Source organism: Miniopterus natalensis, chromosome 1, assembly GCF_054644295.1.
Source record: "Miniopterus natalensis isolate mMinNat1 chromosome 1, mMinNat1.hap1, whole genome shotgun sequence".
Taxonomy (NCBI): domain Eukaryota; kingdom Metazoa; phylum Chordata; class Mammalia; order Chiroptera; family Miniopteridae; genus Miniopterus; species Miniopterus natalensis.
Genome location: NC_142081.1, coordinates 80,388,015 through 80,404,796, shown reverse-complemented (window position 1 = coordinate 80,404,796; position 16,782 = coordinate 80,388,015). Strand labels below are relative to the sequence as shown.

Here is a 16,782-nt window from a genome sequence, read left to right as displayed (position 1 = left end):
CAATGAAAAATCAAATAATTCCATGTTGCAATCACAATACTGTATTTGAGCCAAAATGGAATGTATTAACCGAATCTCAAAGAAAAGTAAATTACAACTCAGTATAAACTCAGCATAGGAATTATAATAACAAGAGTTGACTTTTATTAAATACCTAAGTCTATACCCAGGTAGTGTTCTTGACATGCATTATATCATTTTACTTTTTTCTCAAAAATAATATGAGGCAGGTATTATTACAATTTCAATTTTACAGGTTGGGAAATTGAGGCTTTAGATAGGTTAATCACCAGAATCTACACCATCTGTCTTCCTGTGGTGTTCGTTCTGAATTAAAACACTATATTCTATCAAAAGAATGAATGCAAAATAAAAATTTTACAAATAAAAAGATAAAGACCCAATTAAATCAGATTTAGAAATAAAGTTTTCTTTATGCAAAATATAATGTCTATTTTAGAGTCTATTTTTATGTCACCTTTTAATAATGTTACTAATTATAAACCAAAAAGAAATACCTATTAAAAACCAAGTCAGGACACAAAAGATTAATACTTGGTGATTTTTTTTGTTCGTTTTTTTGAGGTTCTGATTATTATCCAGTTTTCTTACTCAGTTTTATCTCAAAGGGGCATCTCTCTTTCCCACACACATGTCTTCAGAGAAGAAACTTAGCAGGCAACACTAGAGATCATTTGTAAAACACAGTAAATCTCTTGGCCTTTGATTTTCATAGTTGATTCACAGCTCAGTGGAGCAGGCTAACTCTTGGATCTGCAGAAAAGGCTGTGGAAGCAAATAGGAGATAGGAGTCCTCAACAAAATGCAAAGGGTTGGCACCCACATCACAGGAGCCCAGGCCTACTGTGGTGGAAGACAGATCAAGATGCTTAAGGCACTGTGGTTCTGTGGGAGCCAGTGCCGCAGGAGGAGACCTGGAGCTGCCAGTCTTGGCTTTCTGGGTCTTTTAGGAGTTCAGTCCTCTCCCAGCTCTTCCTTGAGCAGGGGGACTTTGGTATCCAGTGGCTCTGTGACAAGGTCCTGGGGCTTAAAGGTAGGAGCTGAGCAGCAGAAGAAGTGGGGCAGAGTGATGAGAACTCCACTCCCTACAAGAAGGAAGGCCCCAGCCACCATAAAAGCAGCTGTGTAGGTGCCTGTCACATCCTGGAGACAGCCTGATAGAGGAGCCCTCAGGAGTCCCCCGATGCTTCCTACCATCCCCTGATGCCACAGTCTCTCCTTCCAGCCCCCACCAGGTGAGGCAGCGTGGGGAAGGCCAGTGGGGTCAGGGCCTGATGCAAAGCCGTAAGCCATGGCTCGAGCCAGCAGGGCTGTGGGAGCCTGAGCCATGGGGAACAGGGCCAGTGACACTGCAGTCAGGGCAGTGCCACAGGCCCTGGGACTGCCTCTCCTAGCCACCCCAAAACCACCTGCCCCACGAGGACAGAAATGGCAACCACGGAGAGCAGGAAGGCAGCAGGCAGCGGGTCCCAGTCCAGGTCCCGGAGATGGGCCACCGGGTGCACACAGGGAGTGAAGTAGCCAGTGCTGATCAGGGTGAGAGCAACAGAGTAAGGGAGGAAGGGGCCAGGATGGGGGAGGGAGGCGAGCCGGGCCCCAGGGCCACTCCCGGCAGCGCCCTCAGGCAGGGGGTGGGCGGAGGGCACCGCAGCCTCCAGGCGGAGGGAGCGGCGGCCACCAGCAGCAGGGTGCCCCGCCAGGCGTCGTGGCCGAGCAGCCCCTGGAGGAGGGGGGCAAAGGCAAAGGAGGAGACGCCCGCGCCAGTGAATGCCAGGCCCAGGGCCAGGGGCCGCGGGGACCGCAGGTGAGGCGGGGAGGAGACAGGCGGGCCGGGGTCGGAGCGAAGGTCAAGGCCCGCCCGGGGCTGAGAGCCGCCCGGCGCTCAGGTGCAGGTGGGTCGAGGCGCTAGCGAAGGAGGCGAGCAGCGTCCCGGGCGCGGCCAGAGGCCCCCGCCGAGGCCCGGACTCCGCGCTCAGGGTGCTGCCCACTGGGCTCCCGGACTGCCGCACGGCGACCCCCGCGGGGCCATGCGGGGACCCGCTGCCGCTCCGCCGCCGCCACAAAGCCCGCGCGGAAGACGCTGAGGAGCGGGCAGCCCGGCCCCCGCGCCCCGGGAAGGGCTCGCGCGCCGCCACCCAGGGAGGGCGCGGGCTGCGGCCCCCGAGAGCGGGCGGGGCAAGGCTCAGGGCGCTCCTCCTCTGCCCGCCCGGGCAGCAGCGGCCGGGGGAGAGCTCGGCCCCGGCGAGCGCTCGGAACCGCCGCCAGGCTGCGCGAGGCCGGCGCCGGTCGGCAGGGGCGGGGGCGGGGCGACCCGGCCCGGGAACTGCCCGCGGGAGCCCGGGGCGCGGCTCCGCTGGGCGCCCGGCGGGCAGGGCGCGGGCTGGGGCGGGAGGCGGAGGCGGAGGCGGGAGCGGCTGGGTCCGGGCCCCGCACCCGGGCGCACCATTCTCCGGGTGGATTATCTATTTTATCGTTGCAAGTGTCAGCACCTGGCCACCCTGGCCGCGGCCGGCACCCCTGCCCATAGCTCGCACGGCTCCTAATACTTGACTTTTTAATTTCATCTTAGTTTTCAGGTAAGAGTAGGATAAGCAAAAAGTGGTTATTTCAATCCTGAATCATATAGAACCAAACAAAACAAATATTCAAAAACAAATGAAACCGAAACAAACAGAATCAGGAAATGTGTACAGCTTAATGGAGTCAACAGTGTGTCCAACTTTCTAGAACAAATTTAGAAAATTTTCATCCTTTACAGTTCAGAACAGCTAACCAAGCTTGACAGGTCAACTAAACTTTACATGGATTTAAGTGAATTAAACTAGTTATCAGATCAATAATGTCTAGTAAAACCAAACTAACAAAAATCCCCAGGCTTTTGAATTTGATTGTTTTGTATAGCAACTGAAATTGTTTATTTCTGATCTAATCAGAAGCAGTTATTTGGGGAAATACCTGGAACCATATTAATAGAATACTGATAGTCATAAAGCCCTTATAAGCCCAAAGGGAACAAGATATACTGAACAATAACATTTAAAACTTAACAACTAAGCAGAATAGCAAATTAAACCCCAATAAACTCAGAAGTTTCACAAATATCTTGGGTTTGAAATAGAGGAACAAAATATTTTTATGTTGACAGTTCATGGAACAAATTTTTGTTTGGAATTATGGAAAAAAGTTAATTAGCCTATTTTTACCTTTGCAAACTTCCAAGGACAACTACTTCTGGATTTAAAATGTGAAAACTCTAGCTATTTCATATATAATTGAGACTGGAATATTTACACATCTAAATGCCTAACTGCAGGTAAACATTTGTCCTTTTGGGAGAGGCCCAGGTGGAAGGGCCCCATGGCAAAATGACAATTAAGTCCCGGATGTCTGACTGTACTGCCAGTACCACCAAGTCTTAAAAATACTGCTGGATCATCATCGTCATCCTCAGTCAATATTTGCTAAGCTCTTTAGGACAGCAGTGGCATTAGAAAGTTTATAGAAATCAACAGTAGCTCAAAGATCTTTGTTTATTATATCTTGTTCTGTATATTAACATTATTTTTTGATTTTGCAATCAATCAATCAGAATGTTTCTGAACAAAGGTCTTCAGTTATTAGCTATTATTTCCATTTGTCAAATATTTTAAAGTAGTTCAGATTCAGTAAAACTTTAATGCATTTAATAATACATATATGTCATGTATAGAAAGCAAAGAGAAAACATTCATAATTCAAATATGCTACATAAATCTAGTTTACTGAGTGAAGTCTCTTGAAATACGAAGGAATTCTCTCCTTTCACTGTCATTTCTGGTCATAGTTAATGTTCACAGGGTTAAGGATTTTTAAAAGGCACCCTTTTCCTCACTAACCTGTCACGGGCCCCTGCTTCTACCAAGTGGTAGAAGAATGTTAAGATTAATACTTCTTTTAAAGTTGGTAATGTTTTTCTTAACATTTTATTATTTAAAAGTACCTGAATTTATGAAATGTGAAGCACTTTAAAAAGTGTACAGTATCTGGCAAACTAAAAGCCTAAGTGAGGTTATCATTTATCGGGATCTAACTAAAAATGTGGGTGAATCTACACTTGATTGTCATTCCCTTATATATCTCATCTTTTTCATAAAGTACAACACTAATCTACTAAAGAAAATGAAGTTCAATGTCATATATACATACATATCTATTTTTCAGATTGCTTATTTCTACGCATAAAATTTAAGTTGTGCAGGTTATTATGAATAAAGATACTTTTATTTTTTATTTTATTTATTTCAACTTATCTTTATTGTTAAAAGCATTACAGGCCCCCCTTTTCCCCCCATTGGCCCCCTCAAACCTGCACCCCCCACCAGGCCTTCACTGCACTATTGTCTGTGTCCATGTGTTATGCATATATGCATATAAATTCTTTGGGTAATCCCCCCCACCCCCCTGAGATTCATCAGTCTGTTCCATACTTCCATGTCTCTGGATCTATTTTGTTTTACAAACTCATTTTTACATAAAAGTAACACATATAAAAAATTCTAATACTTTATTAGTATATAAAATGCAAGTTAAAATTTCCATGCTTCTTACTCAGCACACATACAATAAATCTAACTGCTAGAGTCAATCTCATTTCCCAAAAAACCTGCTGTTAAAGTTCTGATGTATCACAATGTTTAAGCATATATAAATATGGTTAGTGTTATGTAGGCATGTCTACTATGAAGAAAAATAAAGGAGGGTAACAAATAGAGCAATGCAATGAGTAGGTAGGCTCTTTTAGATAGTGTGTGCGGTCAAGAACATTTAAGCAAAAAGTTGAACAAAGTGAAGGAGCAGATTTGTGCTCTTTGGGGGTGGGGGCAGATCATTCCAGGCAAAGAAAAAAGAAGTCAAGGCTCTGAGATGGGAGCATTCTTAAAATGTTTGAGATGATAAGGGAGCTAATGAGGCTGGAATGAAGCAAGAGTAGAAACATGTTCAGCAATGAGGTTAGAGGGGCATCCAGGGGCCAGGGAATATGTCTATTTGTACAAATACTCTTTTTTTTTAAATAAATAAGATCACAGAATACACCTGGGGTCACAAATTTAAATGCCTATATGACAAAGGCACATGACTGTAAATGCATGAGGTAGGTAGGATGGGAACTGTGGTGACATGGAGAGTGCATGCCCCTTTTAGACAAAGTAGCTTCTAATTAGCCCCAATATTTTTAGCTTTAAAAAATTGTTCAAATGCACAGGTGCGATGGTTAACTTTATGTGTCAACTCATCTAGGCTATGGTACCCAGATATGTTTTTAAACGGGAGTCTCGATGATGCTGTAAAGGGATTTTTTAGATATGATTAACATTTATATCAGTAGACTTTGAGGAAAGCAAATAACTCTCCACAATATGGGTGGGCCTCAGCCAACCTGTTGAAGACTTTAAAAGAAAGGCTTAGATTCCCCCAAGGTAGAAGGAATTCTGCATCTTCGGACTCATGACTGCAACATAAACTCTTCTCTGGTTCTCCAGTCAGCAGGCTTGCCCTGTACATTTTGAACTTGCCAGCCACCACAACTGCATGAGCCAATCTCTTAAAATAACCCCCTTCCCCATATATACATAGTCTATTGCTTCTGTTTCTCTGAAGAACCTTGACTAATGCACATGCCATAATCCTAAGGCTCCCATGTTGGCAGATATTCCAGTTTTTATTTTGACAATTAAATTAATATTTTTAAACCCTGTGCTGACTAAAGAAAACACTCATAGGAAATATTTTATTTTTTTCACGATAAGAAACAATACTACAATGAAAATGAGATAATGATATTGTTTCCTTTTTTTTTTTTTAATTTCAAGAAAGGTAAAATTCAAACAAATGTTTCTGATAATGGTTTTTGAATGTGAACACTGTTGGCCTGGATAAAATAAACTTTGCTGGCAGATGATATACTACTTTATTACCTGGAGACTTTGTTTTGCCTCACACATCTGCAAACAACTAACTAATATGCTGGAATAGGTCCATGTTACATCTAATCACTTCATTCAGCACGGAGCTATTATTATATTCATTTCACAGACTACCACTCTGCAGAAAAAAATTTTAATCTGAAGAAACTTTCAATCCAGTGTTAAATTTGATTGTTCATTCATTTGTTTGGCAAATATTTACTGAAGCTCTGCTATATATAATTCCCTTGATAGGGGAATTAAGAGAACATTCATACAGCCATCACATGGGAAAGCAGGAGTTATGTATTGTGAGAGCCACTGTGAATAAGTATGGTAGTTTTGGGTAGAATAAAATAACTTCTGGGTGACGTCAGATCAATGGCGGTGTGAGAGATACCCTTGTCCTTTCCCCCTGAAATTTTGACACATTAACCAACTGTAATTCAATACTATCATTCAACAAAGAATTCCCTATTCAATACAGAGGCACGCCTGAGAGACCCGTGCATTGAAACATCTAAAGGTGAGCAACTGGGAATAAGTGGGAATAAGCAGGAATAAGTGCGGAGCCAAGAAGGGAGGAAAGCTCAGATGGCCCTCAGACACAACCCTGCAGCTGGAGCTCAAGGCTCAGAGCAGTGGGGAGAGGGGAAGAAGCTGGCAGTAGCTGGTGCTTCCTTCAGTCGGGAGGAACAGAGAGCTTCAGGGGCCAGTCCAGCATGGTGAGCAGAGTGATTGAGCCAGCAGAAGCCTGACAGAGTGCGGGATTCTGCTGTGCAGATATCCACTGTCAGGTGGGGGTGTTTCTGACAAAGAAATGGAACCACAGAGCTCCGCAGCCCCTTGAACTCCCAAAACTCACTTCCTGTTGGCCTCAGTGTAGGGTCAAGGAACATTTTATCTGTAAACCAAGAGCTATTGCAGTAGAACTTCTGTTTCCCTCTGTGACTGATCTCCAGGATTGGTGCTTGGGGCTAGACCCATGGAGGTCCAGGGATTGGGGTCGCCATTAGGGTGAGGGCAAAGTAAATCCCACCCCCAAGTAGCACAGCTGTACTATCTTATGGAAGCCATGGAGGTCAAGTTTGGGAGAACACAGAGGTAAAAAAAATTGCAATTCACACCATCTACTGGAAAATAGTAGAAAGAACTCTTTAGAGAATGCTACTATCGGAGGGAAGTTTATGCCTAGACAAAGGAGAGTAGCAAGTACCATGAATAACCATGGTAACAACGATGATCAGAAAGAAAATAAAAAATCCTCAGAAAGCAAGCTGGAACACATGGAAATATGTGATATAAATGACAGAGATTTCAAGGCTGCAGTTCTGAAAATACTCAATGAGATGCAAGAAAATACAGACAGGCAATTCAATGCACAAAGAAAAGAAATAAATGAGCAAAACGAGTACTTTACCAAAGAGATAGAAATTTTAAAAAAGAGCCAATCAGAAATACTGGAAATGAGGCATGCAATTAAGGAGATTAGGAATGAGCTACTGAGCATAGAAAACAGAGCAAACCAGATGGAGAAAAGAATTAGTGATACTGAAGATAGGAATCTAGAAATGACGCAGAGGGAAGAAGAGAGAGACATGAGCATAAAGAAAAATAAGAGTTCTATGGAACTACCTGACTCCATCAGAAAAAGCAAGATTAGAATAATAGGCATTCTAGAAGAAGAGAAGGACAAGGGAACAGAGAGCCTATTCAAACAAATAGTGGATGAGAACTTCTGAAACCTATGGAAAGAACTAGATCTCTGAACCCAAGAAACAAACAGAACACCTAGTTACCTCAATCCAAAGAGGCCCTCTCCAAGGCACATTGCATTAAAACTGTCAAAAAATTAATGACAAAGACAAAACTCTCAAAGCAGCCAAGGAAAACCCATCAAAATTTCATTCGACTTCTCAGCAGAAACTCTACAAGCCAGAAGAGAGTGGAACCAAATATTCAAATGTCTGAAAGAGAAAAATTACCAGCCATGAATAATGTATGCAGCAAAATTATCCTTCACATATGAGGGAGAAAAAGAGATGTTCTCAGACATACAGAAGCTGAGAGATTTTATCACCAGAAAATCTCCATAGTAGGAAATACTCAAGGGAGTTATTCTACCTGAAACAAAGAATATAAGGTCACAACACTACGAGTAAGATCACCAAAAAACATAACACTTTTTTTAAAAAATATATATCTTTATTGATTTCAGAGAGAGGAAAGGAGAGGGAGAGAGAAAGATAGAAACATCAATGATGAGGGAGTCATTGATTGAGCCCGCAACCTGGGCATATGCCCTAACCGAGAATCGAACCCCGATCACCTGGATCCTAGGTTGATGCTCAACTGCAGAGCCACGCCCAGCCAGGCTCACTTCTTAATATATATGCACCCAACCAAGGAGCACCAAAGTATATCAAGCAACTACTTACAGAACTAAAGGGAGAAACAGGTCAAAACACAATCACAGTTGAGGACCTTAATACTCCATTGACAGCTCTAGACAGATCAACCAAATTATTACTGTTACAACATAAACAGGGATAATTTGTGACAACCAAAACATAAAAGGGGAGCGGGAAAAGGTCTGAATTGGCAAAGGAGGATGAGTATCAGATGCACTAGAAAGAAAGAAAAAACTATTGTATATATGCAACTTTATTTTTTATAAACCTAATGATAACCACACACCCAAATCCCCAAACCAGGACACACAGCTTAAAAAAAGACATTGAGGAAAGGAGTATGAAATACCACCAAACAAAAACAACAGACAGAAGTACAAAGGAAAAGAACCAATGGAGGCACAGAGCTATCAGAAAACAAAAGATAAAATGGCTAGAGGAAATCCTCATACATTAATAATTACTCTAAATGTAAATGGTCTGAATTCGCCAATAAAGAGGCACAGAGTAGCAGAGTGGATCAAAAAACAAAAGCCAACCATATGCTGCCTACAAGAGACATATCTAAACTGCAAAGACAATGGTAGATTCAAAGTAAAAGGGTGGAAAATGATTCTCCAAGCAAATAACACCCACCGAAAAGCAGGTGTAGCCATACTTATATCTGACAAAGTAAATTTAAAGATAACAAGAGACAAAGATGGACACTTTATAATGATAAAGGGGACACCACATCAAGAAAACACAACACTTCTTAATACATATATACCCAACCAAGGAGGATTGAAATATAAAAAGCAACTAGTCACAGAACTAAAGGGAGAAACAGGTCAAGACACAGTCATAGTTGGGGAACTTAATACTCCATTGACAGCTCTAGACAGATCACCCAAACAGAAAATCAATACAGAAATATCAGCCTTAAAAGAAATGCTAGACCAAATGGACATAACTGACATTTACAGAGCCTTCTATCCCAGAACATCAGAATATACAGTTTTCTTCAGTGCACATGGAACATTCTCAAGGATAGGCCATATGTTGGGTCACAGAACTAGCATCAACAAATTCAAGAAGACTGAAATTATACCAAGCATATTTTTTGACCACAATGCCTTGAAATTAGAAATCAACTGCAAGAAGGAAGTAAAGAAACCCACAAACACATGGAGATTAAACATCATACTACTAAGAAATGACTGGGTCAAAGAAGAAATAAAAGATGAGATCAAAAGATACATAGAGGCAAATGAGAATGACAATACAACATATCAAAACTTCTGGGAAGCAATGAAAGCAGTAATAAGAGGAAAGTTTATATCATTACAGGCCTATCTCAAGAAACAAGAGAAATCTCAAGGAAACAACCTAATAGCACATCTTAAAGAACTAGAAAAAGAACAAAAGCAACCCAAAGTCAGCAGAAGAAAGTAAATCATAAAAATTAGAGCAGAATTGAATGAAATAGGGAACAAAAAGACTACACAAAAAATTAATAAAACAAAGAGGTTGTTCTTTGTAAAGATTAATAAACCTGACAAATCCCTGGTTAGACTCATTAAGGAAAAAAGGGAAAGGACCCATATAAACAAAATCAGAAATGAGAGAGAAGTCACCACAGACATCACAAATATACAAAGGATCATACTAGAATACTATGAAAGACTATATGCTACCGAATTCAATAACCTAGAAGAAATGGGTAAGTTCCTAGAAATATATAACCTTCCTTGACTAAATCATGAAGAATTGGAAAATCAAAATATACCGATCAGCAGTGAGGAAATTGAAACAACCATCAAAAACCTTCCAAAAAATAAAAGTCCAGGACCAGATGGCTTCACCAGTGAATTCTACCAAATGGTCAAAGAAGATTTAAAACCTATCCTTCTCAAATTCTTTCAAAAAATTGAAGACGAGGCAATACTTCCTAACATATTTTATGAGGCCAATATAACTCTGACACCAAAACCTGGCAAGGACAACACAAATAAAGAAAAGTACAGACCAATATCTCTGATGAATACAGATGCAAAAGTCCTAAACAAAACAGTAGAAAGTACAACACAGCAATACATCAAAAAATAGCACATCATGATCAACTGGGGTTCATTCCAGGGCACAAGGATGGTTCAACATACATAAATCAATCACAGTAATAAAACACATTAACAAAAGAAAGGATAAAAATCATATGATCTTATCACTAGATGCCGAAAAAGCATTTGATAAGATACAACATCCATTTATGATGAAAACATTCAATAAAATACGAAGAGAAGGAAAGTATCTTAACATAATAAACACCATATATGATAAACCCTCAGCTAATGTCATACTTAATGGTGAAAAACTGAAAGTTTTTCTTCTAAGATCAGGAACAAGACAAGGATGTCCACTCTCACCACTCTTTTTCAACATAGTTTTGGAAGTCCTAGCCAGAGCAATAAGGCAAGAGAAAGAAATAAAAGCATCCAAATAGGGAAGAAAAAGTAAAACTGTCACTTTTTGCAGACGACATGATTCTGTAAATAGAAAACCCTAAAGACTCCACCAAAAAACTATTAGAAACAATAAGCAAATGCAGTAAAGTTGCAGGATAAAAAAATCAATGTACAAAAATCCATTGCCTTTCTGTATACTAACAAAACTTCAGAAAAAGAAATGAAGAAAACAATTTCTTTTGCAATTGCAACCAAAAGAATAAAATACATAGGAATAAATTTAACAAAGAACGTGAAAGACTTATATATTGAAAATTACAAAGCATTATTAAAAGAGATTGGAAAGGACAGCAAAATGGAAAAATATCCCGTGTCCACGGGCTGGAAAAATCAATGTAGTTAAAATGGCCATATTATCCAAAACAATATACAGATTTAATGCAATCTCCATAAAAATACCAATATCATTTTTTAAAGAAATAGAATGAGAAATCATCAGATTTGTATGGAACCACAAAAGACCTCAAATAGCCAAAGCAATCCTGAGAAAAAAGAACAAAGCTAGAGGTACCACGTTCCATGACTTCGAATTATACTACAGAGCTACGATTATCAAAACAGCATGGTATTGGCACAGAAACAGACACTCAGATCAGTGGAACAGAATAGAGAGCCCAGATATAAAACCACATGTAAATGGGTAGACAGTTTTCGACAAAGGAGCCAGAAACACACAATGGAGTAAAGAAGTCTCTTCAATAAATGGTGCTGGGGAAACTGGAAAGCCACATGTGAAAGAATGAAGCTGGATTAGTTTGTCCTCATATAAAAAATTAACTCAAAATGGATCTAAGGCTTAAAATGTGAGACCTGAAACAGTATGTTACAAGGAAGAAAACATAGGTACCAATCTTACAGATCTTGGTCTTAGAGAACATTTTATGAACTTCATCCCAAAGGCAAGGGAAGTAAAGGTAAAAATGAATGAATGGGACTGTATCAAACTAAAAAGCTTCTGCACAGCAAAAGGAACTGACAACAAAACAAAGAGGCGGCCAATCAGATGGGAGATAATATTTGCAAACAGTAGCTCCAAAAAGGTTTCATTTCCAAAAAATATAAAGAATTCATACAACTCAATACCAACCAACCAAACAAACAACCCAATCAAAAAGACGGCAGCCTGGCCCAGCAACTGAGCATTGACCTATGAGCCAGGAGATTGCGATTTGATTCCCAGTCAGGGCACATACCCAATGGGGGGCGTGCAGGAGGCAGCTGATCAATGACTCTCTCTCATCATTGATGTTTCTGTCTCTCTCCCTCTCCCTTCCTCTCTGAAATCAATAAAAATATATTTAAAAAAAAAAGTCGGCAGAGGACCTAAACAGACAACTCTCCCAAGAAGATATATGAACAGCCAATAGATATATGAAAAGACGTTCAACCTCACTAGCAACTAGGGGAATGCAAATCAAAACTACAATGAGATCCCACCTCACACCTGTTAGAGTGGCTATTGTCAACAAGACAAGCAATAACAAGTGTTGGAGAGGTTGTGGAGAAAAGGGAGCCCTCATTCACTGCTGGTGGGAATGTAGACTGGTCCAACTGCTATGGAAAGCAGTCTGATGATTCCTCAAAAAATTAAGAATAGAGCTACCATACCACCCAGCAACCCCTCTCCTAGGTATATACCCAAAAAACATGAAAACATGTATTTGCAAAGATATACGCACCCCTATGTTCATTGTAGCATTAATCATGGTGGCCAAGACATGGAGACAACCAAAGTGTCCTGTGATAGAGGACTGGCTAAAGAAGATGTGGTGCATGTACGCAATGGAATACTACACAGCCATAAGAAAGGATGAAACACTGCCATTTGCAACAACATGGACAAACCTTGAGAATATTATGCTAAGTGAAATAAGTCAGAAAAAGTTAAGAACCATATGATTTCACTCATATGTGGGATATAAAACTGAAATTCATGAACATAAACAGCAGTGTGGTGGTTGCCAGAGGGAAGGGGGTAGGGAGTGAGGGGTCCTAATATATAGTGACAGGGAAGATATGACTTCGGGTGGTGGGCACACTGAGCAATATACAGATCTTGTAACATAGAAACCCACACCGGAAACCTGTATGTTCATATTAACCACTGTCATCCCAATAAATTTAATTTATAAAATCACTTCTGGTTGAGAAGACCAGAAAAAGATTAATAGTTGGTATTTAAATTGTGTTCTGAAGGCTCAATAAGAATCTGATAGACAGAGATGAAGTAATTCCAGAAGAATATGTGACATAAGGGAAAGCACTGAAGTGGGAAACTTCGGGGGGTGTCTAGGAAACAGTGAATGATTCGTTTTGGAAGTACAAATAATAGTCAATTCACTATAACAAACATTTGTTGAGTACCTACTATGTGTGAGGCAGTATACTGCGCTGGTGACACAAATATGAATGAAATTGGAAGGTAAAAAGATAATTGGTGAAACATTAAATCAGAAAGAATGTCAAGGGTTCATGACTGCTAGGTTGAAGAGTTTGGAATTTATTACATAGGTGAGGTGGTATTATTAATTCTGTTGATGGTTGAGTGAGAGGATGAAAATATTATGTTTCAGAAATCTTAAGAGGAGTAAGGAATGGACAAGTAGAAGGAGTAGCAAAAAAATCCTGGGCATGAAATTATACAAGTCTGGTCCAAGGTAGGAACTTTGAAAAATAACGTGGAAAAATAACAGACATTGCAAGAAAAAAATCTAGCAAAATTTGATTACTGAATAAATTTGTGAAAAAGAACAAATCCAAGATTACCTATGTATAAGGCACTTGTAGAACACTAATAATGGTGCTTTTAAGTGCCAAGACTAAGGGAGACATTTTACTTTTTTACCTAACAAAACACAAAATTAAATTTTCTCAAACTGATAGAAATAATGTTAATAGGTGGCAAACTCCAGGAACTAAACTTGGCAAGGCCATTCTAACTCTGGGCCTTTTACAAATCACAATTATTAAATGGCAAGATATTTCATAAAATGATCTTAAGAGAAGGCCGAGTCATTTTACAGAACAGAGAGTTGAGAGTTAATGATGAATTTTAGTCTTATTCTTGTCACTTACTATTAGAATAAGGCACAGAAAACAGTGAAATCAAATAATGCAAAAAATGTCTTCTGGATACAAGGTCATACAAGACAGAAAACACTTCAGTAGAAATAGCCTCTTTTACTAATTTGTTTCCTTATATCTTACTAAAGTAAAAATTTTAAAGTAATTTTATCAAACATACTATTAACATATTTCCTTTGTATAGTCCTTTACAGTTTTCAAAAACATACACATATCTCCTTGATTTTCATAATAAGCAGGTCAGATATGATCTCTATTAGAGGTAAAGAAACTGACATTCAGAAGTTAAGTAACTTATTAAATGTCACATTCTATAGCGTTGAGCGGAGGAAGGAAAAAATCTCTAATAATTATACTTCAAATCACTGGACTGATAAAAAATGAAAACGTTAAGGCTTTGTTTTTGAAATTTCATTTTAATTTTCTTTTTGTTGTGCATTTCAGAGCCACTAATACATACATATGGTGACCTGAACAGTAAAGGTGAAGCAAGCTATACATTATATATATATATATATATATATTTAAATATATCTTTATTGATTTCAGAGAGGAAAGGAGAGGGAGAGAGAAAGAGAAACATCAATGATAAGAGAGTCATTGATCGAGCCCGCAACCCGGGTATGTGCCCTGACCGGGAATCAAACCCCGATCGCCTGGATCCTAGGTCGACGCTCAACCGCTGAGCCACGCCCGGCCGGGCAAGCTATACATTATAAAGGCCTTGAAAATAGGTACATTTTAATGGTATAAGAAGACAGTTCTTGATTCTAAACATCACCAAAAAAAATTAATCTATCTCATATGAAAAGGTGACAAAATTCCACAAAATGTTAGAGTTCGAAAAAGCCCACATGTCAAAGTTAAAGAAACTGAAACCTAGTTTGGAGCTCACCCACATTTTCTTTGTCCTTTTTAATACTGGTTTAGCAGTACGTACGGGACTCTAACACAGCTCCACAGACAGTTCACTCTTATGGAAAATGGAGATGTGACAAGATGGTTATCTCGTGGGGTAGCCCAATTAGCACAAGTGATTAGCACACAGAACTACTGAGGCCAGGAGCCAGTGTTCAACTGCTCTTGATGAGGGATTTGCAGTAAGAACACTGTAGCTCCACGGCTGGGGTTTGCGTGCCATCTTACCCGCATGTAGTTCTTACTGAGAGAACATCTGGTTCAATAAGAAACGGTTGCCACCACCATAACCACCCCCAACCAGGTACTAGGGACAGTAATATTTCTGTTTGCTAAGAATTGCATACAGACAGGCAAAGATTGTACATAGAAAGTTAAAGAACCATACTAAATAGAATTTATAAAAAGGATGTAGAGAAAAATTAAGAATTTCTCTCTCTCGAGTATATTTTACATGGCCTCTATCTTTATGGCTTCCAAGATTTTGAAATGTACATTACAACCCCAGTAAGTAGCGTTCATGTTTAGTCTAGTTTCCACTATATCAAACCCGTAAGTATTTTATTTACTTATTTAAAAAATACTAGCACACCACAGGAAACTTACTATCATAAAATAGATCATTCCATTCAGTATTTGTGGTCAAAAATGAAAAATCTGCCATATTCTGAAAGACATTACAACTTCCCCCACGTAATTATACATAATAAAAAATTTAAATATAAACTTCTGTTATTACAAGTAAGTATATTAAATCCTAGTCTATTGGCACCAAACAACAGAGTCTAATTCTTATATACACATTTGAATTTACACTCTTTAAGCAAAAGAAAATATAAGGAAGCACTATAAAATCAGCCAACACTGAAACTGAGGCAGTCTCTTGATTAGAAAAGAGTCTGTTATTATTATGCCTCCTGAACCTAGGAATGCAGCACTACAGGTTTACAGCAACAGGAAAAAGTCATTACCAAGTACTAATCTAACAAATCTAACCCTTACCAGTTTAAGAAGCTTCCCTGTTGGAACTGTTTAGATTTACAGTAACAAAGCTGCAGCAAATGAATTCAGCGTTCGGCACAGCAACAAGGAAGTACTAGTACTTTCTTAGCACTTTTGTAATAAAGGAAATTTATTTTAAATCTTATATTGTTATTCCTCTCCTGCTATCCCTTCTGCTTAATGTGAAAAGAGCTTTCCGTTATAATGGTAAGTTTAGTATCCTTACCCGTTCACCTCATTCCACCAAAGGAAACAAAGGCCAACATTTCCTTTTCTTTGTATCTCAAATTATACAACTCAAAGGAAACGAACAGAAAAGAGAAACTCTGAAAGATGTGGTTCCTATTCCTTATTTCCATACAGGGAGATGCAATGCTCAAGTAGCACTAGCTCTTAGTATAATCCAGCAAAAGAAAATAATTTTTTTCGGGAAAAAGGTCAACATCAGCAATTGGTAGAATTAAAGGCAAGGTAAAATGAAAGTCACCAGCAGATTTTAATCTGCCCCTAAAACTAAACATCCTCCTCTGCTTTGGCTGTTGCATAGTTGAGAGCCAGGCTTATTCCTTTAGTTAATTAATTAATTTTAGAGAGAGAAAAAGGAGATTGATTTGTTGTTCCACTAATTTATGCATTCATTGGTTGACTCTTGCCCTGACTGGGGATCCAACCCCCACCTTGGCATATGGGGACAATGGTCTGAACAACTGAGCTACTTGGCCAAGGTGGGGACTTATCCTTGAGGCTAACTCTCTTGCTGTTTCATTGTACACATGCAAGCTGTATACTGATTGGCTCCAGGCTCCAGCGCCATATGTATAGGTAAGTATAAAATTTGAAATACGCAAAGTGTATTTTTTCTTAAACTTTGCTAAATAAAATCCATTATGAATTCTTTAC

General features: G+C 39.5%; 1 protein-coding gene and 1 pseudogene across 1 annotated transcript in view; both read right to left on the bottom strand.

Annotated features, from left to right (window-relative positions):
• Positions 1-16,782, bottom strand: part of MIPOL1 (mirror-image polydactyly 1) — a 241,455-nt gene that overhangs the window by 83,142 nt on the left and 141,531 nt on the right. The gene's annotated exons all lie outside the window — the stretch shown is intronic.
• Positions 976-15,114, bottom strand: LOC107526097 (monocarboxylate transporter 13 pseudogene; annotated as a pseudogene).